This window comes from Schistocerca cancellata, chromosome 8 (genome assembly GCF_023864275.1).
Source record: "Schistocerca cancellata isolate TAMUIC-IGC-003103 chromosome 8, iqSchCanc2.1, whole genome shotgun sequence".
Lineage (NCBI taxonomy): Eukaryota > Metazoa > Arthropoda > Insecta > Orthoptera > Acrididae > Schistocerca > Schistocerca cancellata.
In genome coordinates this window covers 218,413,739-218,435,925 of record NC_064633.1, presented here as the reverse complement: position 1 = coordinate 218,435,925, position 22,187 = coordinate 218,413,739, and the positions used below count along the sequence as shown (strand labels likewise).

Here is a 22,187-nt window from a genome sequence, read left to right as displayed (position 1 = left end):
GCAGTTTAACGAAATGGACAGTGTCTTGAAAGGAGGATATAAGATGAACATCAACAAAAGCAAAACGAGGATAATGGAATGTAGTCGAATTAAGTTGGGTGATGCTGAGGGAATTAGATTAGGAAATGAGACACTTAAAGTAGTAAAGGAGTTTTGCTATTTGGGGAGCAAAATAACTGATGATGGTCGAAGTAGAGAAGACATAAAATGTAGACTGGCAATGGCAAGGAAAGCGTTTCTGAAGAAGAGAAATTTGTTAACATCGAGTATAGATTTAAGTGTCAGGAAGCTGTTTCTGAAAGTATTTGTATGGAGTGTAGCCATGTATGGAAGCGAAACATGGACAATAAATAGTTTGGACAAGAAGGGAATAGAAGCTTTCGAAATATGGTGCTACAGAAAAATGTTGAAGATTAGGTGGGTAGATCATGTAACTAATGAGGAGGTATTGAATAGGATTGGGGAGAAGAGAAGTTTGTGGCACAACTTGACTAGAAGAAGGGATCGGTTGGTAGGACATGTTTTGAGGCATCAAGGGATCACAAATTTAGCATTGGAGGGCAGCGTGGAGGGTAAAAATCGTAGAGGGAGACCAAGAGATGAATACACTAAGCAGATTCAGAAGGATGTAGGTTGCAGTAGGTACTGGGAGATGAAGGAGCTTGCACAGGATAGATTAGCATGGAGAGCTGCATCAAACCAGTCTCAGGACTGAAGACAACAACAACAACAACAAAAACAACAACAACAACCACCTCAACCATCACCAGGTATTTTGCTCCCCAAATAGCAAAATTCACCTGTTACTTTAAGTTTCTCATTTCCTAATGTAATTCCCTCAGCATCACCTGATTTAATTCAACTATGTTCCATTATCCTCATTGTGCTTTATCTTATATCCTCTTTTCAAGACACTGTCCATTCCATTCAACTGCTTGTCCAAGTCCTTTGCTGTCTCTGACAGAATTACAATGTCATCAGCAAAACTCAAAGTTTTTATTTCTTTTTCCTGGACTTAAATCCCCATTCCAGATTTTTCTTTTGTTTCCCTTACTGCTTGCTCTATATACAGATTGAAGAACATCAGGAATAAGTTACAACCCTGTCTCACTCCCTTCTCAATCACTGCTTTCTTTTGGTGCCCCTCAACTTATAACTGCCATCTGTTTTCTCTACAAATTGTAAATAGCCTTTCATTCCCTGTATTTACTCCTGCCACCTTTAGAATTTGAAAGAGAGTATTCCAGTCAAAATTGTCAAAATCTTTCTCCAAGTCTACAAATGCTGTAAATGTAGGTTTGCCTTTCCTTATCTTGTAGGAGAAGGCATAGGGTCAGTATTGCCTCACGTGTTCCTACATTGCTCCTGAAGCCAAACTGATCTTCCCTGAGGTCAGCTTCTACCAGTTTTTCCATTCTTTTCTAAAGGATTCGTGTTAGTATTTTGCAACCGTGACTTATTAAACTGATAGTTTGATAATTTTCGTATCTGTCAGGTCAGCACCTGGTTTCTTTGCAATTGGAATTATTATATTCTTCTTGAAGGTTGAGGGTATTTCGCCTGTCTCATATGTCTTGCTCACCTGATGTAAGATTTTTGTGATGACTGGCACTCCCAAGGCAATCAGTAGGTCTAAAGGAATGTTGTCTACTCCCAGGGCCTTGTTTCGACTTAAGTCTTTCAGTGCTTTGTCAAATTCTTCACACAGTATCGTGACTCCATTCTCATATCCTTCTATATCCTCTTACATTTTGGTAATACTGCCCTCAAGTACATCTGCCTTGTATAGACCCTCTGTATACTCCTTCCACCTTTCTGCTTTCCCTTCTTTGCTTAAAACTGGTTTTGCACTTAAGCTCATGATGTTCATACAGGTGGTTCTCTTTTTTCTTCCAAAGGCCTCTTTAATTTTCCTGTTGGAAGCAACTATCTTACCTCTGATGATATATGCTTCTACATCCTTACATTTGTCCTCTAGCCATTGCTGGTTAGCGGTTTTACATTTCCTGTCGATCTCACTTTCAGATATTTGTATTCCCTTTTGCCTGCATCATATATTGCATTTTTATATTTTTTCTCCTTTCATTGATTAAATTCAATGTCTTCAGTTACCAAAGGATTTCTAAAAACCATCATCCGTTTACTTACTTGATCCTCTGCTGCCTTTATATTCATCCCTTGAAGCTACCCATTCTTCTTTTACTTTATTCCTTCCCCTGTTCTTGTCAATCATTCCCTAATGCTCCCTCTGAAACCCTCTGCAGCCTCTGGTTCTTTCAGTTTATCCAGGTTCCATCTCTCTAAAGTCCTGCCTTTTTGTAGCTTATTCACTTTTAATTTGTGGGTCATAACCAGTAAATTGTGGTCAGAGCCCACACCTGCCGCTGTAAAGTCTTGAAACTTAAAACCTGGTTCCAGAATCTCTGTCTTACCATTATATAATCAATCTGAAACCGTTTGGCATCTCCAGGTCTCTTCCACATATACAAGCTTCTTTCATGATCCTTAAACCTAGTGTTAGCTACAATTAAATTATACTCTGTGCAGAATTGCACCAGTCGGTTCCCTCATTCATGCCTGTCCCCCAGTCCATATTCATGTACTACTTTTCCGTCTCTTCATTTTCCTATTATCGAATTCCCATCCCTCACGACTGTTAAATTTTCATCCACCATGACTATCTGAATAATTTCATTTATCTCCTCATACATTTCCTCTTTCTTCTCCTCATCTGTGGAGCTAGCTGGCATATAAACTTGTACTACTGTGGTAAGCGTGGGCTTCGTGTCTTGGCTAGAATAATTGCTATAACCTTTAATTCACTAATCAATTGCATGGATATACAAACGTAGAAACAATAGTGGGTTTCATGCTACCAACTCCGTATCTGTCACTCAACTGCCGTGCCGTGACATGCGGCTGGCGCCGTTCATAGCCAGGTGGCGCTCCCGCGCTCAGCCGAGCTGCGGAGCGCCTCTATCGCCGTGTTTGCGTACTGACGTAGCGGCACTTTTAAATCTCGTGGCACTGTCACAACACTTTTCCCCCCTTGAAAAAAAAAGACACTCACTTCCTGGGAGACACGGACTGTGCGGAGACATCCATGGTCTCTTGGAAGACCCCGAGAAGATCCCGCGGAGAAACACGAGAATATGGTCGAAAATGTCCAGGATGGAAGCTTGTGCGTGGAACGTGCCTCCTGGACGAGATGATGGGTGAAAACTCCGGAGCAGCATCCATAGGTGTCGTGGACCTGGGGGTGTGTTCCAGCGAGATGAGTCCCAGAGAAGGCGGCGTCGCGACTGGGGCCGGTTCCGGCGTAACCGGAAGCGGCAGCGACGTTGGCTGCAGCGACACGCACGGGAGACCGGCAGCAGCGACAGGACTGGCTTCTCGGGCTGGTGGAGGCGAAAGAAGGGGCGGTGTCACCGGCGTGGCCACCACTCGTGGGCACATCTGGTCGTAATGACGAACAACCATGCCGTCGTCCGTACGTATTTCACAAAGCCGGCGGCCACGAAGAGCCTTGACCACCCCTGGAATCCATTTAGGGCGAGATCCATACCCTCGTGCCCACACGTCGGCGCCCACCGAGTATTTTCCCGCACTAGGGGACACAGTACTAGGCCTGACAGGGTGAAGCAGGTGCAGTAGAGTGCGCGGTTGGCGGCCATGCAAGAGTTCAGCAGGGCTGCGATCACCCAGAGGCGTGAAGCGATAAGAACTCAGAAATTGCAACAGAGCGTCATCGGTAGAAAAATCAGTAAGGAATTTTTTCATCTGGCTTTTGAAAGTGCGGACAAGGCGCTCGACCTCCCCATTCGATTGGGGATGGAAAGGCGGTGCTGTAACATGATGAATCCCTTGTCAAGTACAAAAATCACGGAAGGCCTGCGAAGAGAACTGAGGGCCGTTGTCCGTGACAATCGTGGAGGGAAGACCTTCTAGCGCAAAGATTTTGGACAAAGCCAGCTTCATCGCCGCAGTGGTGGGTGATGGACATCGAACCACAAATGGAAACTTCGAGAAGGCGTCAATCAACAGTAGCCAATAAGTGCCGAGGAAGGGGCCGACAAAGTCAGCGTGCACCCGTTCCCATGGCTGCGCCGGATTCAGGCCACGGAGAGGGCATTGTACGGGGTGCAGCCAGTTGTTGAGCACACTGACCACACGCAGCGACCATGTGGGAGATGTCCGAATCGATACCGGGCCAATAAACATGCCGGCGGGCCAGGGACTTAGTCCGAGAAATCCCCCAATGGCCTTCATGCAATAGTTTGAGAACATCTTTGCGAAGAGAAGCTGGCACCACGACCCGTGGAGATGCGCCATCCGTGGCCAGAAGAACAACACCCTCACGAACAGACAGACGAAGGCACAAGGCATGGTAGTTGCGAAGGGGATCCGATGCCCGGCCCTTGGTCCTGTCCGGCCAACCCCGTTGAACAAAACCGATCACCTGACGCAGGACCGGGTCCCGCGCAGTAGCCGACGCGACCTGCGAACCTGTAAGCGGAAAACCCTCAACCGCACGACGTTCTTCCTCATCAATGTGGAAACAGAGTAGTTCATCTCGATCGAAAACTGGGTTGGGGCCCATCGGCAAACGCGACAACGCGTCAGCGTTAGCGTGCTGGGCCGTGGGGCGATAGTGAATCTCATAGTGAAAACGAGACAAGTATAAGGCCCAACGTTGCAGGCGGTGAGCCGCCTTATCCGGAAGCGACGCCGAAGGGCTGAACAGAGAGACCAGCGGCTTGTGGTCGGTGATGAGGTGAAACTTAGAACCATACAAAAAAACGCTGAACTTTTTTAGAGCATAAATGATAGCGAGCGCCTCCTTTTCGATTTGAGAGTAACGCCGTTGGGCATCGTTGAGGGTCTTTGAAGCATAGGCGATGGGTCGTTCCGACCCATTCTCATACCGATGGGCGACAACAGCCCCTAGGCCATACTGTGACGCGTCAGTCGCCAGAACCAAGTGCTGACCCGGACAGAAGGTGGCAAGACAAGGCGCCGACTGCAAATGAGCCTTCAGGCGAACAAAAGCCTGCTCACACTAGTCGGACCGTTTTTGCGTAACAGCTGATGCAGAGGATGAGCCACCGCCGCCGCGGATTGAATGAATTTGTGATAATAAGCAATCTTGCCTAGAAACGCCTGAAGTTCTTTGACCGTAGACGGCCGGGGGAGAGCGGTGATGGCCGCAACGTGCTGACGTAGAGGACGTATACCTTCACGGGACAAGTGGAAACCAAGATACACAATGGAGGGTTGGAAGAACTGTGACTTGTCCAGGTTGCACTTCAACCCAGCCGAATGCAGAACCCGAAATAATGAACGCAAATTGCGAAGGTGCTCCTCAGTGGAGGCCCCCGTGACAACGATGTCATCCAGGTAGTTGATGCAGCCAGGAACGGAAGCCGTGAGCTGTTCCAAAAACCGCTGAAAAATGGCCGGCGCGCTAGCGACACCAAATGGTAACCGCTGGTACTGGTACAACCCACAAGGAGTGTTGATGACGAGAAATTCCTTGGAAGACGCATCCAACGGCAACTGATGGTACGCCTCCGATAAGTCAAGTTTGGAAAAGAACTGGCCCCCAGCGAGCTTGGTAAATAACTCCTCAGGACGAGGAAGAGGATAAGTGTCAATGAGGCTCTGAGCGTTGACAGTGGCTTTAAAATCGCTACACAATCGCAGACTCCCGTTGGGTTTAGAAATCACCACGATTGCCGATGCCCATTCGCTGGAGGTAACAGAAAGGAGAATCCCTGAAGCTGTTAACCTGTCTATCTCAGCCTTGACAGGTGCACGCAACGCCATCAGAATAGGGCGTGCCCGGAAAAACTTAGGGCGAGCTGTAGGTTTAAGAGTAATGTGGGCTTCAAAATCCTTGGCACGACCCAGACCAGCAGAGAACACGGACGAGAATTCAGAACACAATCCATCCAGCTGTTGATACGGAATATCCTCAGATATGAGGTGCACATCATCATCAATGGAGAACCCAAACAACTGGAAAGCATCATAACCGAACAGATTTTCAGTGCCCGCATGATCCACCACATAAAACGTGAGGGGCCGAACAACAGACTTGTAAGCAGTGGAAGCATCAAACTGGCCAACAATAGGAATTTTCTGTTTATTATAAGTTCTCAGATTTCGCGTAACTGGAGACAAGGGAGGGGAGCCCAACTCCAAATACGTGCGAGAATTAATGAGAGTTACTGCAGAGCCAGTGTCCACTTGCATGCGAATGTCTTTATCCAGAACATGAACAGTAACAAACAACTTATTTGTTTGAGAAAGCACACAGTTAACATCCATGTCCGATGCCTCGTCCTCGTCGACAGGAACGTGAGGGGACTGACACACAGAAGCAATGTGGCCTTTTTTCCTACATGAATTACACGTGGCCCAACGTTTTGGACACACGTCCCTGTCATGCTGTACGAAACAACGTGGACAAGAAGGAAGGGCGGAACGAACCTGTTTCTGTGGGTGCTGTTTTCGCTGCGAGCGTTGCGGCCCAACGCGATGTTGTTTACGCGAGTGAACCGCCGCCACATCATCGTTCTCCTGGGAAACAGGCAAATTATCCGTGTCGAAAGTCGACTGTACAGCGCCTACATCACACCACGCGTCTATTTGCGCGCCAGCAGCGTGAGACACTTCAAAGGATTGAGCGATGCTTAGAACTTCCGACAACGACGGGTTTGGCAGTTGGAGGGCACATTGCCGAACTTCTTTATCAGGAGCAAGCCGTAGAATAGCATCCCTAACCATTGAATCAGCATAAGACTCATGATGAGTGTCCGTGACAAACTGACATTTCCTACTCAGAGCGTGTAGTTCCGCCGCCCAAGCTTGGTAAGATTGATGGGGCTGTTTACGACACCGGTAGAACGCCACGCGGGCGGCAACGACGTGGGTGTTTTTTCGGTAATAGTTAGACAATAAGTCACACATTTCTTGGAAGGACAGAGAGGCAGGTTCCCGCAGAGGTGCTAACTGAGATAGCAGCTGATAGATCCGTGGGGAAATCCAAGATAGAAATAATGACTTACACATCGGAGCGTCGACAATGGCGAAAGCCAAGAAGTGTTGCCGCAAACGCTTCTCATAATCCTCCCAGTCTTCAGCGGCCTCGTCATAAGGAGGGAACGGAGGCGGAGAAGAGGACGACAGGCGATGAGTAAGCGACGTCGACAACACCTGAATAGCAGCCGTCAGCTGTGTTCGTTGTTCAATGAGCGCTTGCATAAGCTGTTCCATGTCTGCCCAGACACGAACGCACAATACTCCAACGCTGGAAAAAAATATCCGACCTCGTCGCCAAAAAGTGTTATAACCTTTAATTCACTAATCAATTGCGTGGATATACAAACGTAGAAACAATAGTGGGTTTCATGCTACCAACTCCGTATCTGTCACTCAACTGCCGTGCCGTGACATGCGGCCGGCGCCGTTCATAGCCAGGTGGCGCTCCCGTGCTCAGCCGAGCTGCGGAGCGCCTCTATCGCCGTGTTTGCGTACTGACGTAGCGGCACTTTTAAATCTCGTGGCACTGTCACAACAATAATGTGTTTACTAGTAGCTTATCCATGTTCCTATTTTTTTATTCATTATTAAACCTACTTCTGCATTACCCCTATTTGATTTTGGATTTATAACCCTGTATTCACCTTACCTGAAGTCCTGTTCCTCTTGCTGCTGAACTTCACTAATTTCCACTAGATCTAACTTTAACCCATCCATTTCCCTTTTTAAATTTCCTAACATACCTGTCCGATTAAGGGATCTGATGTTCCAGGCTCCGATCCGTTGAACACCAGTTTTCTTCTGATAACGACATCCTCCTGGGTAGTCTCTACCCAGAGATCCAAATGTGGGACTATTTTACCTCCAGAATATTATACCCAAGAGGAAGCCATCATCATTTAAGCATACCGTAGAGCTGCGTGCTCTCGGGGCAAAATTACGGATGTAGTTTTCCCTTGCTTTCAGCTGTTCACAGTACCAGCACAACAAGGCCATTTTGGTTAATGTTGCAAGGCCAGATCAGTCAATCATCTAGACTGTTGCCCCTGCAACTACTGGAAAGGCTGCTGCCCCTCTTCAGGAACCACACATTTGTCAGACCTCTCAACAGATACCTGTCCATTGCGGTTGCACCTATGGTAAGCCTATTGGTATTGCTGAGGCACACAAGCCTTCTCACCAGTGGCAAGGTCCATGGTTCAAGTACTGCTATTTCCTATAACTCTTTTTTCAGAGTGTGTGAGAGAGTTGGATTACGTTTACACACATGACTCGAGCATAGCTCTAAGATAAATAGTTTGTAAAAAAAGTTCCTATATTCGTAATTTTTTTCCTCTCAGTATTACCTCATTTTGCTTGGAAGTTAAGAAGTTTGATAATGCGCCAAACTGTTTCATGATTAACTCAGTTACCCAGTGGAGCTTGTCTATTGTGACTTTTATTATTAACTTTTGCGGCACAAGCTTCAAAATGCTGAACACTGCAGAATCTGATGGTATCAATGTTTACATAGTTGTATCTTTCCTTGATGTAAGCGACAGCTGCTTCTGTCTCCATGCATGACTTGCAATAACTAGATGTTGAGGTGTGGTATCCATCCATAATCAGCGTTTCCATATTAGGACTCAAATGATTTTTTTGAAAATGTGCTTTTTACACTACAATTTATGTAGACAAATCAGAAGTTAATTGATTTTGATTTTTTAACCTTTTAATATTTGGATGCAATAAGTGTACTTCAACTTACTTTTATCTTCAAATATTTCAGTTTCATAATTTTCAGTTATATTTACTCTTTTTAATACTGTTCAAGTCAGTAAACCTGTTCATACACAAGAGCTACAGTTCAGTTTATTATTGTAACTTGAAGTTTCTTAATGATTCAGTCACAAAAATCAGTACAGAGCAAAAAATGCCACCCCCCTCAAGGTGCTGCCCCTAAGCCCATGCCTAGTGAGCCTGTATGTAAATCCACCACTGGTGGTCTCCTTTAATCTGAAAGAGAATATAGATTTTGATGATAGTTCTTGTTTACATAAACACTGTGACCAAACAACACTTTCTATTCGTTAACAGATACAGTACACTTCTATAAAAATATTTTCGTCTGGTTTTTCACAATATTCAAACAACATTGCAGTACAACATTAGTTGAAATGTTACCACATTTCTGCATAATGTGATTTACTTTGCGGTACAGCACTATCCAGCTGCTTATGGAGGTTTTTTGTGCAAGGGTTTTGGACAGGAGCACCATTCTGTAATAGTGAGTGAGAGATACGCAGTGGTGTTCAGAGTGACTGGGTAAAAATAGGTCCCAAAACACACTGACTGCCTTGTGTACATGCTGGTGACAATGACCAGCTTCAGTAACAATACCTCAAATCAAATCCCAAGTGCCTGTGTGCAACATTAATGTTCAAATATTGTGTAAGTTGCAATGACAGTTTGCTCTCACATATGAGCTTGAAGTGTTTAGTTCTGATGTGTAGATATGTGATGTAATTGTTGTGATGATGGCTTCATTGTAGTGAATGTAGAGGCATGAAAAAGAATGAATTAAGTGGGATTCTTCCACGGTATTTTAGAGTCTTTGATCAAGAAAAATAACTGTGCTTACAAATGACAAAAATTTTTAATATTGTTAAACAACTTGCTAGTTTAAATAAGTAGTTTAGATAAGCCTTAAAACGAAATTTGACAATACAAGCTTGGAAATATACATAGTTTACTTGGTGACTGAATGGAAATTTAACATTGGATTTCTGTCTGGTATCATCTTCATGACTGTTCAAAATAGCTGTCAGGACGGCAATCTACAATACAATGTTTGAAATGTTATTATTCCGAGAATGTTGTTGGCTTCTACTTAACCCTACTGTATTTTTCCTGTGAAGACTGGGACCCCTGAAAAGCTGTGATAAACTGATCAGCAGTTTCTTAAATACTATAACATGTGTGGGCCTCAGTATGTAAAACCCAACTCTACTTAAATTTATTGTAGAAATTACGGGGAAGTATCAAGTCAACCCTCCATTACTGTAATTAATGTGAAAGCTCTGTGATCTTCAATATCTGAGCTTTGATTTAATGACACCCGTTTAACAAAACATGTTGGTAATGGAAGTGTTTTACATTTTTAAACACATGTTTATACAAAAAGAACATAAGCTGAATATCTAATAATGTGTGAAATACACTTCACAACAGCTTAAAAATTTTATTTATTTATTTACTTACTTACTTAATTTTATTGGCAAAAAAAAGAAGAAGAAACCAACTTTCGTTTTTCTCATTTATTGTGCTGCAGTCTGCGTGATATCAAAGTTCCCACTCTGTGCAATCAAATAGTACATGGCATTGCAAATTTTATATTAAACTTCTTAACTAAGATTTTTTTTCTTCGATGAAAGGTTATTTTTGTTTTATGTTGGAACAAAAGGTGCATTTGCGTGTAGACATAACAGCAGTGTTCACACAAATGACAACACACCACATCAACTGCCAGCAAGACTAGTTAAACTTTGTAGTCTGTCTTCTCTGCTCTGCTAAAATGTTATATGAATAAATGGGATAAGAGTCGGGTCAGCACACCTCACTGCCAGAAACTGCAAAAATTGTTTGCTTTTTAAATTAGAAAGACAGTGCCAAGAATATTCAGAACATATTTTCGTCCCAGCTAAAAGTCCGGCGACACAGGAAACAGAAGCCAAAAAGGAGACAAATTCCAGCTGGCAGGTGTGCTTCTACTGTTCACTGACAACAGAGAAACAGGTGACAATGAAATTAAATTATTCTGAATTGTCGTTCTTTCATAGCACAGTTACATTGAGTAATCAGAGTTGGTCAGTTCATCGCTCTGTGTTTAAAGGAAAAATATTTGTGCTCGTGTGCCATGTTTAAAGTAAAAATATTTGTGCTCGTGTGCCATGTTTAAAGTAAAAAACTTTGTGGTCAGGTGCAGTGTAGTATGATTGGAACAGGATACAGTCTTCAGACTTCCTGGCAGATTAAAACTGTGTGCCGGACCGAGACTCGAACTCGGGACCTTTGACTTTCGCGGGCAAGTGCTCTACCATCCCGAGTTTGAGTCTCGGTCTAGCACACAGTTTTAGTCTGCCAGGAAGTTTCATATCAGTGCACACTCTGCTGCAGAGTGAAAATCTCATTTTGGATAGTCTTTCTTTTCTTTTACATTTTTTTTCTTTTGTTTTGACTGTTGGATGATAATTTTGTAAGTGCCTTAACATAAATAACAGTGAAAAAAGCAAACATGCAAAATTAAGTGGGGTGGCATTTCGGAAATTATCAAAGGAAAGGTGAGAACAAGAAGCCAATGTTCTAAAAACGCTTGGCAGAGTAGATAAATTTTTTGCAAAAAATGGTCCAGTAGTATGGATGATATTTCTGGCACTGCAGCTGTTGGAAAAGCAGTAAATACAGATGAAACAAAAGTTAAAAATGAAGCAAATTTTTCCTGATTTTGAGTTTCACAAAAAAGTAAGTGTTGATTCAGACATCACAAAAAGAAATAACCTTGTTAGTGATGATCCTGCAGAATGGTGTGTCAGTGAATCAATAATTGACATTCTCTTAAACGTGGCAGTAATCAAAATTGTAACAGTGATTTTTCTGATTCAATAAGATCAATAGGTTATAAAACCAGTTATTTGAACAAAAATGTATTTTACCGTAAACTTTTAAATGGTGAATCAACTTTATGTGATTTTCTATTATACTCCTGTAGCACCAGTCCTGTTTTTTGTGCACCATGTAAATTGTTCGTAGGTAAGACTAATGGTATTGCTGATTGGAAAAATATTTCTAATATTTTATCTCATTGTGAGAATTCACTTGAACACAAAAATTCCGAGTTATCACTCTTAACAAGAAAAAAGTCGCTTGGAACAACAGATAAACATTTGAAATCATATGTTGAGACAGAACAAATGTACTGACGCAGTGTGTTGAAAAGGGTGTTTGCAGTAGTGAAGAAGCTAACAAATCGTGACTTCCCCTATGTGGACACGTTGAAAGATTCCATTCATTACATAATGGCCAGTTTATGATGTCTCTTGAGCTTATAGCCGAGTTTGATCCTTTTCTCACAGAGCACATTGAACGATATGGAAATCCAGGGCAGGGACATACAAGTTATCTTTCTTCAACAATTTGTGATAAAATAATAGAGCTTCTTTCTGAATGAATAAAAAGAATTATCATAAGTGAAATAAAACAGGCCAAATATTTCTCTATAATAGTAGATTCTACTGTGGTCATTTCACATAGTTGATCAATTATCTTTCATATGAAGATATGTGAATGAGATTGGTGAACCCGTTGAACATTTCCTTCTGTTTTTACCAAACCCAGGACACAAGTCCAAAAACTTAGCTGAGCCATACTAAAAGTTGTGTCTATAAATTCCATTGATATTACTGACTGTAGAGGCCAGTCATATGACAACGCAAGGAATATGTCAGGAACCTACACTGGTTTGCAGGCAAGCATTAAAGAATGAAATCCGAAAGCTCATTATGGGCCTTGTGCAGCACATTCTTTGAATTTGGCCAGCACTAGTGCTGCAAGCTGTTGTCGGGAAGCATGTTCATTTTTAAATGTAGTGCAAAACTTTAAAAATCTTTCTCTGCTTCTTCACAGCGCCAGAATAAACTTGTTTCTCTCATGACAACCGGAAGCAAAACGGTAAAAAGTTCATTAAAAACACGTTGGTCAGCAAGAGAGGAAATGTAAGTCTATATGAAAACTGGGAAGGCATTATCAATGCCCTCACGCATAGTGCCAATAATATGTTTGAAAAACCACTTGTACAAAATGAGGCTTCAGCTTTATTGAATAAACTCGGCAGACTAGAAACAATATTCATATTGACAGCTTGGAAGGACATACTCCAGAGATTTTATAGTGTAAAAATGAAATTGCAAGGTGTAAATATTGAAATTTAAATAGTGCATGAATTATATGAATCACTTGTAGGATTTATTGCATCTATTCGTGGCATGTTCAACTATTACGAAAATAAATCCATGGAGATTTTGACTGATATAGACTATGAATGCACCTATAAAAAATCACGAAAATGCAAACTTCATGATGACAAAGAAACGAATTCTGAAGTAGTTTTTCTGACTGGAAGCGAAACATATAGGGTCAAAACATTTCTCCCAGTACTCGACAACTTGTACGCGAATTAGTGAGGAGGAAGGGAAGCTATAGGACACCATTGGACTCCTTCACAGTTTTGACTAACCGTAAGAACAGTTCAGCAGTATTGCTGAACATTCTAACTGATAACCGTCTGAACTATGAAGATACGATCAACAAGTTTTATGCTGTCAAAACCAGACGCAAACTTTGCTGACTGGTGAGTTTGTTTATTTATTCATATTAGTTTTAAAAATCTAAGATTATAATGTGGTTTTTATTATAACTTAGGGCATTGGATTTACAAACTATGTATTACCTGTTTATTTTACAATTGCCGATGGCAGAACGTGGAACTAAACCTCATATACATGCAGATGTGACCCAAGGCACCTGACAATACTATACAATACTCGAATGACCCAGGACGCTCGGCGCTGTACAATCAAGTCATACTGATACTGTAGTATATCACTGGTACATATTCTTGGCGTCTGCTGAAATGTATAGTTATCGTAGAAATATACGTTATTGGAGAGTACACTGAGATGAAAAAGTGTTAGTAAATAACGTAGTTCAGTGCTGTCAATAAATACGCAAAAGCTTAGCTAATACCGTTAGAAACAGCTATGGTGAGAGCAGTAGCTGCAGTACAAAACTGTTGAGCCCGTACATGGATTAAAGGTATTGTGTACACTTATTATGCAGCATCTAGCTACACAAACTCTAATGCTTTACATGTTAACTATTAGATTATAAAACAAATTTGATTTTTCTACACTAGTTTGCAAAATTATGTAATAGCAAATCCAGTTCTGTGTTTATTCATCTGTATTTAGTTATTAATTCGTGCACCAAAATCTCTTTTTCATTTTCATTTCGTAAGCTTTCCTATAGATTCACATATTAATACCGAATGTGGTTTTTATTTAATGTATTTTTTATTTTTTATCTGCCACACATTCAAGGTATTAGATCATAAATAACAGTTTAATTTTAATTTTGAACACATCTTTGTAAAAATACATATTAATTTCTAATGTATGACACGTTTGCTTCAATTTTTAGATCTTAACACAACTTATTTTTATTTTCATTGGTTTCGTGTAAAAGAACATATTAAAAGTTAATGTATAACAAAAATCCATTGTCTCCTACACACTCTGCTGAATTTTTAGGACATAAAAGAAAAATTATTTTCCTTGTGTTTGCTTCTGTTGACTTTTGACAGAAGAATGTGTTACAACAATGCTGTTTTAAGTTGGTTTTATCCACTGCCGTACACAAAGTAGAGTTTAGGAACCATATCGTATTTTGATTGAATGCGACTAGGCCGCTGACGCGTCCTTCAGAACAACGAGTAGCTGAGTATGGAAACAGCTCACGGCAGTCCCACCCAAAATGGCAATTGTGAGGTGATCAGGTAATAGTTATTATTTAAAACATGTTTTTTTGGGGGGGGGGGTGTATATAATATGGTGTGCCAGGGGCACAAAATTTTTAAATCTGTGGCTGGAGACCACTCACCAAAAAACAAAAGTGTTGAATTATTTATAGGTACACACAAAAAAAAGAAACTTTGCTAGTCCCTCAAGTTATCTTTTGATGAACTAAACTAGAGTAAAAAATTTTCGCGCGCGCACACACACACACACACACACACACACACACACATACACACACACACACACACAAACTAACTACCTATGCCCCTACATGGTGGTGGCTGGACACATGATTAGCCCAGCCTATCAACAGCTCAATGCTTTTCACTTTTCAGTGAGTGATCTTCTTCAGTCCAAAAGTACTTACATTTTACAAGACTTTCCTATAACATTTATATTCTCTTCCAATTACTAAGATATTATCTTTGTTTGAAGAAATTTCACATCACATTTTCTTTGAAACAGTTGATTTCCTATTGATAACCTGCTGCACCTTAGTTACACTTACACCTATTGGAGATTATTCCTTTTCTAACTGAGGTAGCTGCCCAAAGCAATTTTTTGTGCCTTGACAAAACGGTCAGATAATGTTCTGTGGCCTCTGTTTCCTTCTACCATTAGAACTAAACACTTCAAGCTCATTCATTGCACCTTACACAATATTTGAACATTACTGTTGCTCACAGGCACTTGTCATTTGATTTGAGGCATTGTTGCTGGGGCTAGTCACTGCCACCAGCATGAACACAAGTCAGTCAGAGTGTTTTGGGACCTCCATAAGCAACTGAATAGTGCTGTACAGCAAAGTAAATCACATTATGCAGAAAGTGGTAACATTTCAACTAATGTTGTACTGCAATGTTGTTTGAATATTGTGAAAAGTCACACAAAAATATTTTTATAGAAGTGTACTGTATCTGTTAACGAATGGAAGGTGTTGTTTGCTCAACGTGTTTATGTAAACAAGAACTATCATCAAAATATTTCTGATTGAATCATTACGAAACTTCAAGTTACATTAATAAACTGAAGTGTAACTCTTGGGGATAAACAGGTTTACTGACAAGAACAGTTTGCAAAAATGTTGTAAACTTATTCATAAAATAATGAAAAATCAGGACTTTAGTTCTGGCCACATGTGTGTGATTAACCGTCATCCAGTGTCAAGTGCAATTGGTTATTTTCATTTAAGGACTTTCAGAATACGCAAGTGTATTTACGGGTTCCTGGTATGTTATTTGTGACTCAACTTGCTACTTACATAATTAACACTTTCAGGTAAGATCTGTTGCAGAGCGAACATTGAATGGTTGCAGCCTATGTACTGTCAGAAGCTGAGTGACTGATGTAAACTGTGTCATGCTCTAGCGGGACATTCATGAACATTCAAATATACCATCAATGTCTTATTTCATAATGTGCCCTGTACAGGTATTGGCAACATGGTCATATGTGATAATAAAAACAGTACCTATGAAAAATTCAGTATGAAAGGCGCTGAACCATGTTTGTTGTAAAGAGTGGGAACCTGTTGATACATTGCTGTTAACACTGAAGTTGTATACCATGTCGAGCATACAGTTGCTAAGTAAAAAGAAAAGTAAAATACAGTTGCGTAGAGATTAATCAGTTTCTGGATTGTGAAAGTTTTAGGCCTAGAGGTGCACCTGCACCTGCATATTTTAAAAATGCAGATTAGCACATGAAATCTTCAATTTCTCTACTTGACAGAATGCTAATGCTCGTATTGAAAACAAAAGGTTAAATACTACTCTTAATACTTATGAAAAAGACTTGATTTGCCTACAGGAAATCATTGCAAACTTACTCATTGAAAAAAATGAAATTATAGAATTGAGTGTACTGTGTGTGAATTACTGCTTTGTCTGGAATTTATTGATTCTGAAAAAGTTTTTGACTCAGCTAAACCAAAATCTGTACTAATACTCCTAGGAAAAAACAAGCTATTGATTTAACCTATGTTAGCATACTTAATCCGGATAATTGGAAACTCAGAATGGAGAGGTGGCTGGCAAGGAGATTCCATATTACTAAAATTATTCTCAGCAGTCTTAGAAGTAGTTTCCAAGCCCTTAACATGGTTAAAAACAGAAGGAACTTATTCTATGAGAAAATAACTGAACTGCCTTAGTTTTGCTCGGGCACTTTGTGATACTAATAAACTAAAGCAGCTTGACAGAGCGAGTGTGAAAATAGGCCTCAAAATCAGTTGTAATTAAACTAAGCTACACAACCAACACATCAGAAATGAAATATTACTAAACTATCAATGAATTCTTACAACCAATGATAATGATTAAATTTAAAGCATCATAGTATACAGGGTGATACATGAAGATACGCAATTTCTTTAATATGTTATTCTACAAATAAAACTAAAGAAAAAATTCACATTAACATAGGTCTGCAAATGTTTGATTACGGAGTTACGGCTAATAAAAGATTTTGCCTGAAATTTAGCAAATTTGCTAATATGAAACCATCCCAAAACTATATGAGGTTAAAGTAGAGCACGATTTTCATTTATTTTGTTGTTATTGGTCTGGTGAATCTAATAAAACGTGGCAGACATGTATCTTCAGTAGTTTTCCAGAACACCCAGAGAAGCAAAGAAGGGATTTCATAAAATTTTTAATTTATTAACTACTTGGCCCAGTTTGTTTTTTAAATTCCAGACAGTTGCACAGTTTTCAACAGAAGTTGTAGAGAATGTATTTTTGGAGACATGATGGTAATAACGTCAACTGAAACTGTAAGAGTGTGTCAGATAATCTGTTGTTAATACCATAGCACACACGAATTCATATTAAACCAGAAAAAACTAAGCTCAGTGTTAAGGAAGTTATTTTCTTTCACTGAACAACACAGAAAACTAACTCATTTCAAGGTTAGGAAACGACTGAAGCAACTCACTATTGGTTGGAAACAATGACATAAACGTTTCTACATTTTTAATTGAAAGTAAACAAATTTACTTACGTAATAATCTTTGATTCTCTGGATGTTCTGGAAAACTACTGCAGATACACGTCTGGGACATGTTTCATTAGATTCACCAGACCAATAACAGCAAAATAAACAGAAATTGTGCTTTACTTTAACCTTTACAGTTTTGCAATGGCTTCATATTAGTGAAGATGCCAAATTGCAGGCAAAATCTTTTATTAGCCTTAACTCCATAACTAAACATTTGCAGACCTATGTTTATATGAACTCCTTTCTGTAGTTTTAGTTGTAGAATAACATATTAAAATATTTGCATATCTTCATGAATCACCCTGTATTCAATAGATTGGACTGGAAAGCAGTGAAAGTGGCCTGAAATACTGTTATCAAACTAAATACAGTTTTACAAAAATGTGGGAAAAGATAGATTGCTACTCACCATAAAGACAACACACTAAGTTGCAGAGAGGCACAGTTAAGACACTTACACATAAGCATACCATAAAAAGAGAAACACACAACATTCTTTCACAGAAGTTTGCATGACTGCCAACTTCTGCAGCTAAGGCCAAAATGTAACTATCATGTGGGATGGAAGCAGCAGTCTGGAGGGGCCAGGGAGGGATAACAGAAAGGGGAAGGGATGTTGATGATGAATCTACCTTTAAAAATCCAGCAGTGATTGTCTTTCATTGGGAGATCTACTTAACTGAGTGATATAGATTTTTTACTCTCAGAATTTACTGATATGGAAAACTGCCACAGAATCATCTAAAATTGTTATCAATGTGAGGAATTTTAGAAACAGTTCCCAAGGCTGTGACGAAGCCATTTTTTCATAGTAACCTTTCTTCCAGCAGTGCTAGTCATGAGAGATATGGTTGGAAAGTACGAGAGAACAAGTGAAGATGGGTTGTGTCATTCCTGGATAGGTCAGCCATTGAGCATTGCCTGCGAAAGGCAATTTTCCAGTTTTAAATCTCAATCCTGCACACAGTTTTAATTTGCCCAGAAGTTTCATAGTTTAAATCTACTTCATATGCTGTGCTTTCTATTGTACTGTACACAGTGGATGGTGCTTTGCACTAGTGTTAGCTATTTTCTGCGTTATTCTATTCACATAATCAGAGAGAGAAAAATTGCTGTCTGAATATCTCTGTATGTGCCCTAATCTTTCTTATCACATTCTCATGGTACCTGCATAAGATATACAATGGTGACAACAGTATTCTTGTACAGCCTTATCAAATACTTACACTCTAAATTTACCAAAATGTGTTATGGAAGGACAAAATTCCCTTTCTTCCAAAGATCCCCATTTAGATTCTCTGAGCAGTTCTCTTAATATTTTCGTATCTGTTACTATTCTAGCAGTGTGTCATCGAATTTGTTCTATGTCTGCTGGCATGCTCACTTGTTAAGAACCTCATGTTCTGGAACTGTTCTGTAGCACATGTTGCAGTAGCCTCTTGCATGCTATTTTCTACAACCGAACTCATTACAGAAACAATAAAATTTTAGATGTAGACCCTTCACTTAGCTCTCAGAATGGTACACTCCATTCGGCATTGTGTAGAAACATCATGAACTAGGATAGCTATCTTCACCATTTCCACCATTTTCTAGAATAAAACTGAGAATGGTCTTAGGATGCGTGCAATATATGCCATTGGACCTACAGCTGACTGAAACTTGTGCACTCATTTGTATCCAGGATGGCCTTTTCTTCTTGGCAGACAGTTGTTCTCAAGATACACATATGGTGCACATTTTATATATTTCACTCCCATTTCCATAGAAGTGGCTATCATGGGCCTAACAATGGAACAGTTAACAGCTACTTCCTTTACTGTGGGTGCCTGAACAAGCTTGTGTCTGTATATGTGCAGATGGATATATGTGTGTGTGTGTGTGTGTGTGTGTGTGTGTGTGTGTGTGTGTGTGTGTGAGCGCGCGCGCGCGAGTGTATACCTGTCCCTTTTTCCCCCTAAGGTAAGTCTTTCCACTTCTGGGACTGGAATGACTCCTTACCCTCTCCCTTAAAACCCACATCCTTTCGTCTTTCCCTCTCCTTCCCTGTTTCCTGATGAAGCAACTGTGGGTTGCGAAAGCTTGAATTTTGTGTGTGTGTTTGCGTTTTTGTCTCAATCAACATACCAACGCTTTCGTTTGGTAAGTTACATCATCTTTGTTTTTAGATATATTTTGTATTTTTCTGTTACGAATTTTAAGACTTAAAATCATGACAGTACTGCTAGCTAGAGAGATGCTTCACTACCTTTCTTCTTTGTCTTCTCGTCCTCACAATATTTGAATCCCTCTCATCCTAGAGTCTTAAGTGAGCTGCTCTACCTTTTTAACCTTCCCTAACCTAAACCTCTCAGTGTACGTACTTTTACATGTTACATTTCCCCTGAATGTAAGTACTGGGCAGAAATTATATCTCATAATTTTATAATTTTCTTGACAGAATTGTTTTTTATGTAGTTTTAAATCTTAATCTCAAAAAAACTTATGTTCAAAATGAACTCCTGAAATAGATTTTGATTTTTCATACAGAAAGTGAAACATTATGTTTAAAATTCCTTTTAGGGTTACCTGAATAAAAAACCAAAAGACAGCTGTTTGCTGTAGATGTATGGAGCTTGCCTTGCTGACTGTGGTTACTTGTGTGTGTGTGTGTGTGTGTGTGTGTGTGTGTTTTCCCAAACGTTTTTTAGTTTTCATAACAAGACATAACTACCTCTGTGACCTGTGCTCTACCAAATTCGTAGACAAAATGTATTTGAGCACCTAGTGTCTGATCTCTCATCCATTCCAACTGACTCTTCATCTCAGATTTGTTTATTTTTCATTGCAAACTTAACCACAAGCAATATCACAAAGAGTCATGATTAAAGCTTTGCTAAGTACTAACACTAGAAATAAGGACATTTACAGGAACAGAGAGAAAAAGAAGTGTGCACGACGTAACTCGAGACATGAATGTAAAATGGAAACTATTTAATGGGAAACAATATGTGTCATAACGACATTAGGGAAAACTCAATTCTTCAAAAGATAAGTTTTGTCTTTTGGAAGTGGTTTATTGGTAAAATAGTGTAAAATATCTTCATTGAGTCCATTTGTCCTACTAAGTCATGTACCAGTTAATAAGCCAAGAGCCTTCAAAGTTTTTAAGAAATGGCTCATTAGGATGTTTCCTCACTGTTGTCTGATACTTGTAGTCCTCGGGGAAATGAATAACACCTTGAAACAAAACTAAATTTATGAGGCAAACTGAAAGTTGTCAGTAAATCACTGTAATTTCTTACTTGAAGAGATTTATTTGTTTTGCCACTCATCAATATTTTCATTCTATTGCTGTCTACCTTATCTTGCTGGATTCAGTGTGTTTTTACTGAATATTGGTAGCATACATTAAAATACTTCTGAAGATTAGAAATCAAAAAGTGTCTTCTATTTTTATTTTACTCATTATTCTCTTAATTTTTTTCAAGCTTATTTTTTTCTTGTATTGTATTTTATCATTTGCACAATAACAATTACCATTTCTCATCAAGTTGGAATTTTCATGTATGTGGATGTTTTTTATGTTGGGTATGTGTTGTAAAATCATTACATTTTACTCTCAAGTTCTGGACATACTGCTGAGTCCCAGTTTTGGAACAAAGGTGTGGGCCGAAGTCTACGTTTAACTGAATAAGAGGGAAATAGTTTCCAAGGATGCGTAGCACAGGTGCTTTTGGAATGCAGAGGAGAAATTGTTTGCTTTTTAGGAAGTGAGTAAGGATGTAAACACACAAGAATTCAGTTTAAGAAAAATTTACATCATCATCATCTCAGCCTTGATATTTTGACAACGTGCTGAGGATGCAGCAATGCTGTAATGGCTAGGCAAGGATAATACCCTCAGGCACCAAGGTGGGGTCGGCATTGCTTTGCTGGATCCATAAATGGCTATCCAGTGCTTCTTCTCTGAGCCAACCTTTCTCCCCTAGGTCCCCTGCTACCTTGTCTTTCCATCTTAGTTTCGGTCTTCCTCTTTTTTTTTTTTTTTTAGACTATTTCCCAATAGTTCAACCTTATTCAGATAGGCATCTTACAGTAACTTTGTATCTTTGCAAATCAATTAGCACACCGTACCACTCATTTGTTAGTTTTATCCAGCAGTTCCCAGTCCCTGAGCTCTACCTTTTCCCATCTGAGATGGGCGCTTGGCTTGCAGCTCGTTACAATAATACACAATCAGATACTTTAACCACAATGGGAGACAAATACAAGACTGTGGGTCTTCTTTATATTCTGACACACAGAAAATATCAACTATTAGTCTTTGCAACTCTACAAAGTCATACACAATAAGAGATAAGTTTAAGGCAGCTCTTATTCCTCTTTATTTTCTGACACAAATAAAATATCAACCATTACCTGTTGCTGCTACTAGTAGAAAAAAACTGTACATAGCTTTTTCTTTATTAACAGGCAGAAAACTCGAGAGATTCTCCCATAGATATTTTTGTCCCCCCCCCCCCCCCCCCCCCCGCCCCCCTTCCCCTGCAATTC

The 22,187-nt window shown here is 40.0% G+C and overlaps 1 protein-coding gene across 1 annotated transcript in view; it reads left to right on the top strand.

Moving 5' to 3' along the window:
* LOC126094493 (leucine--tRNA ligase, cytoplasmic) overlaps positions 1–22,187 on the top strand; it is a 176,650-nt gene that overhangs the window by 109,615 nt on the left and 44,848 nt on the right. The gene's annotated exons all lie outside the window — the stretch shown is intronic.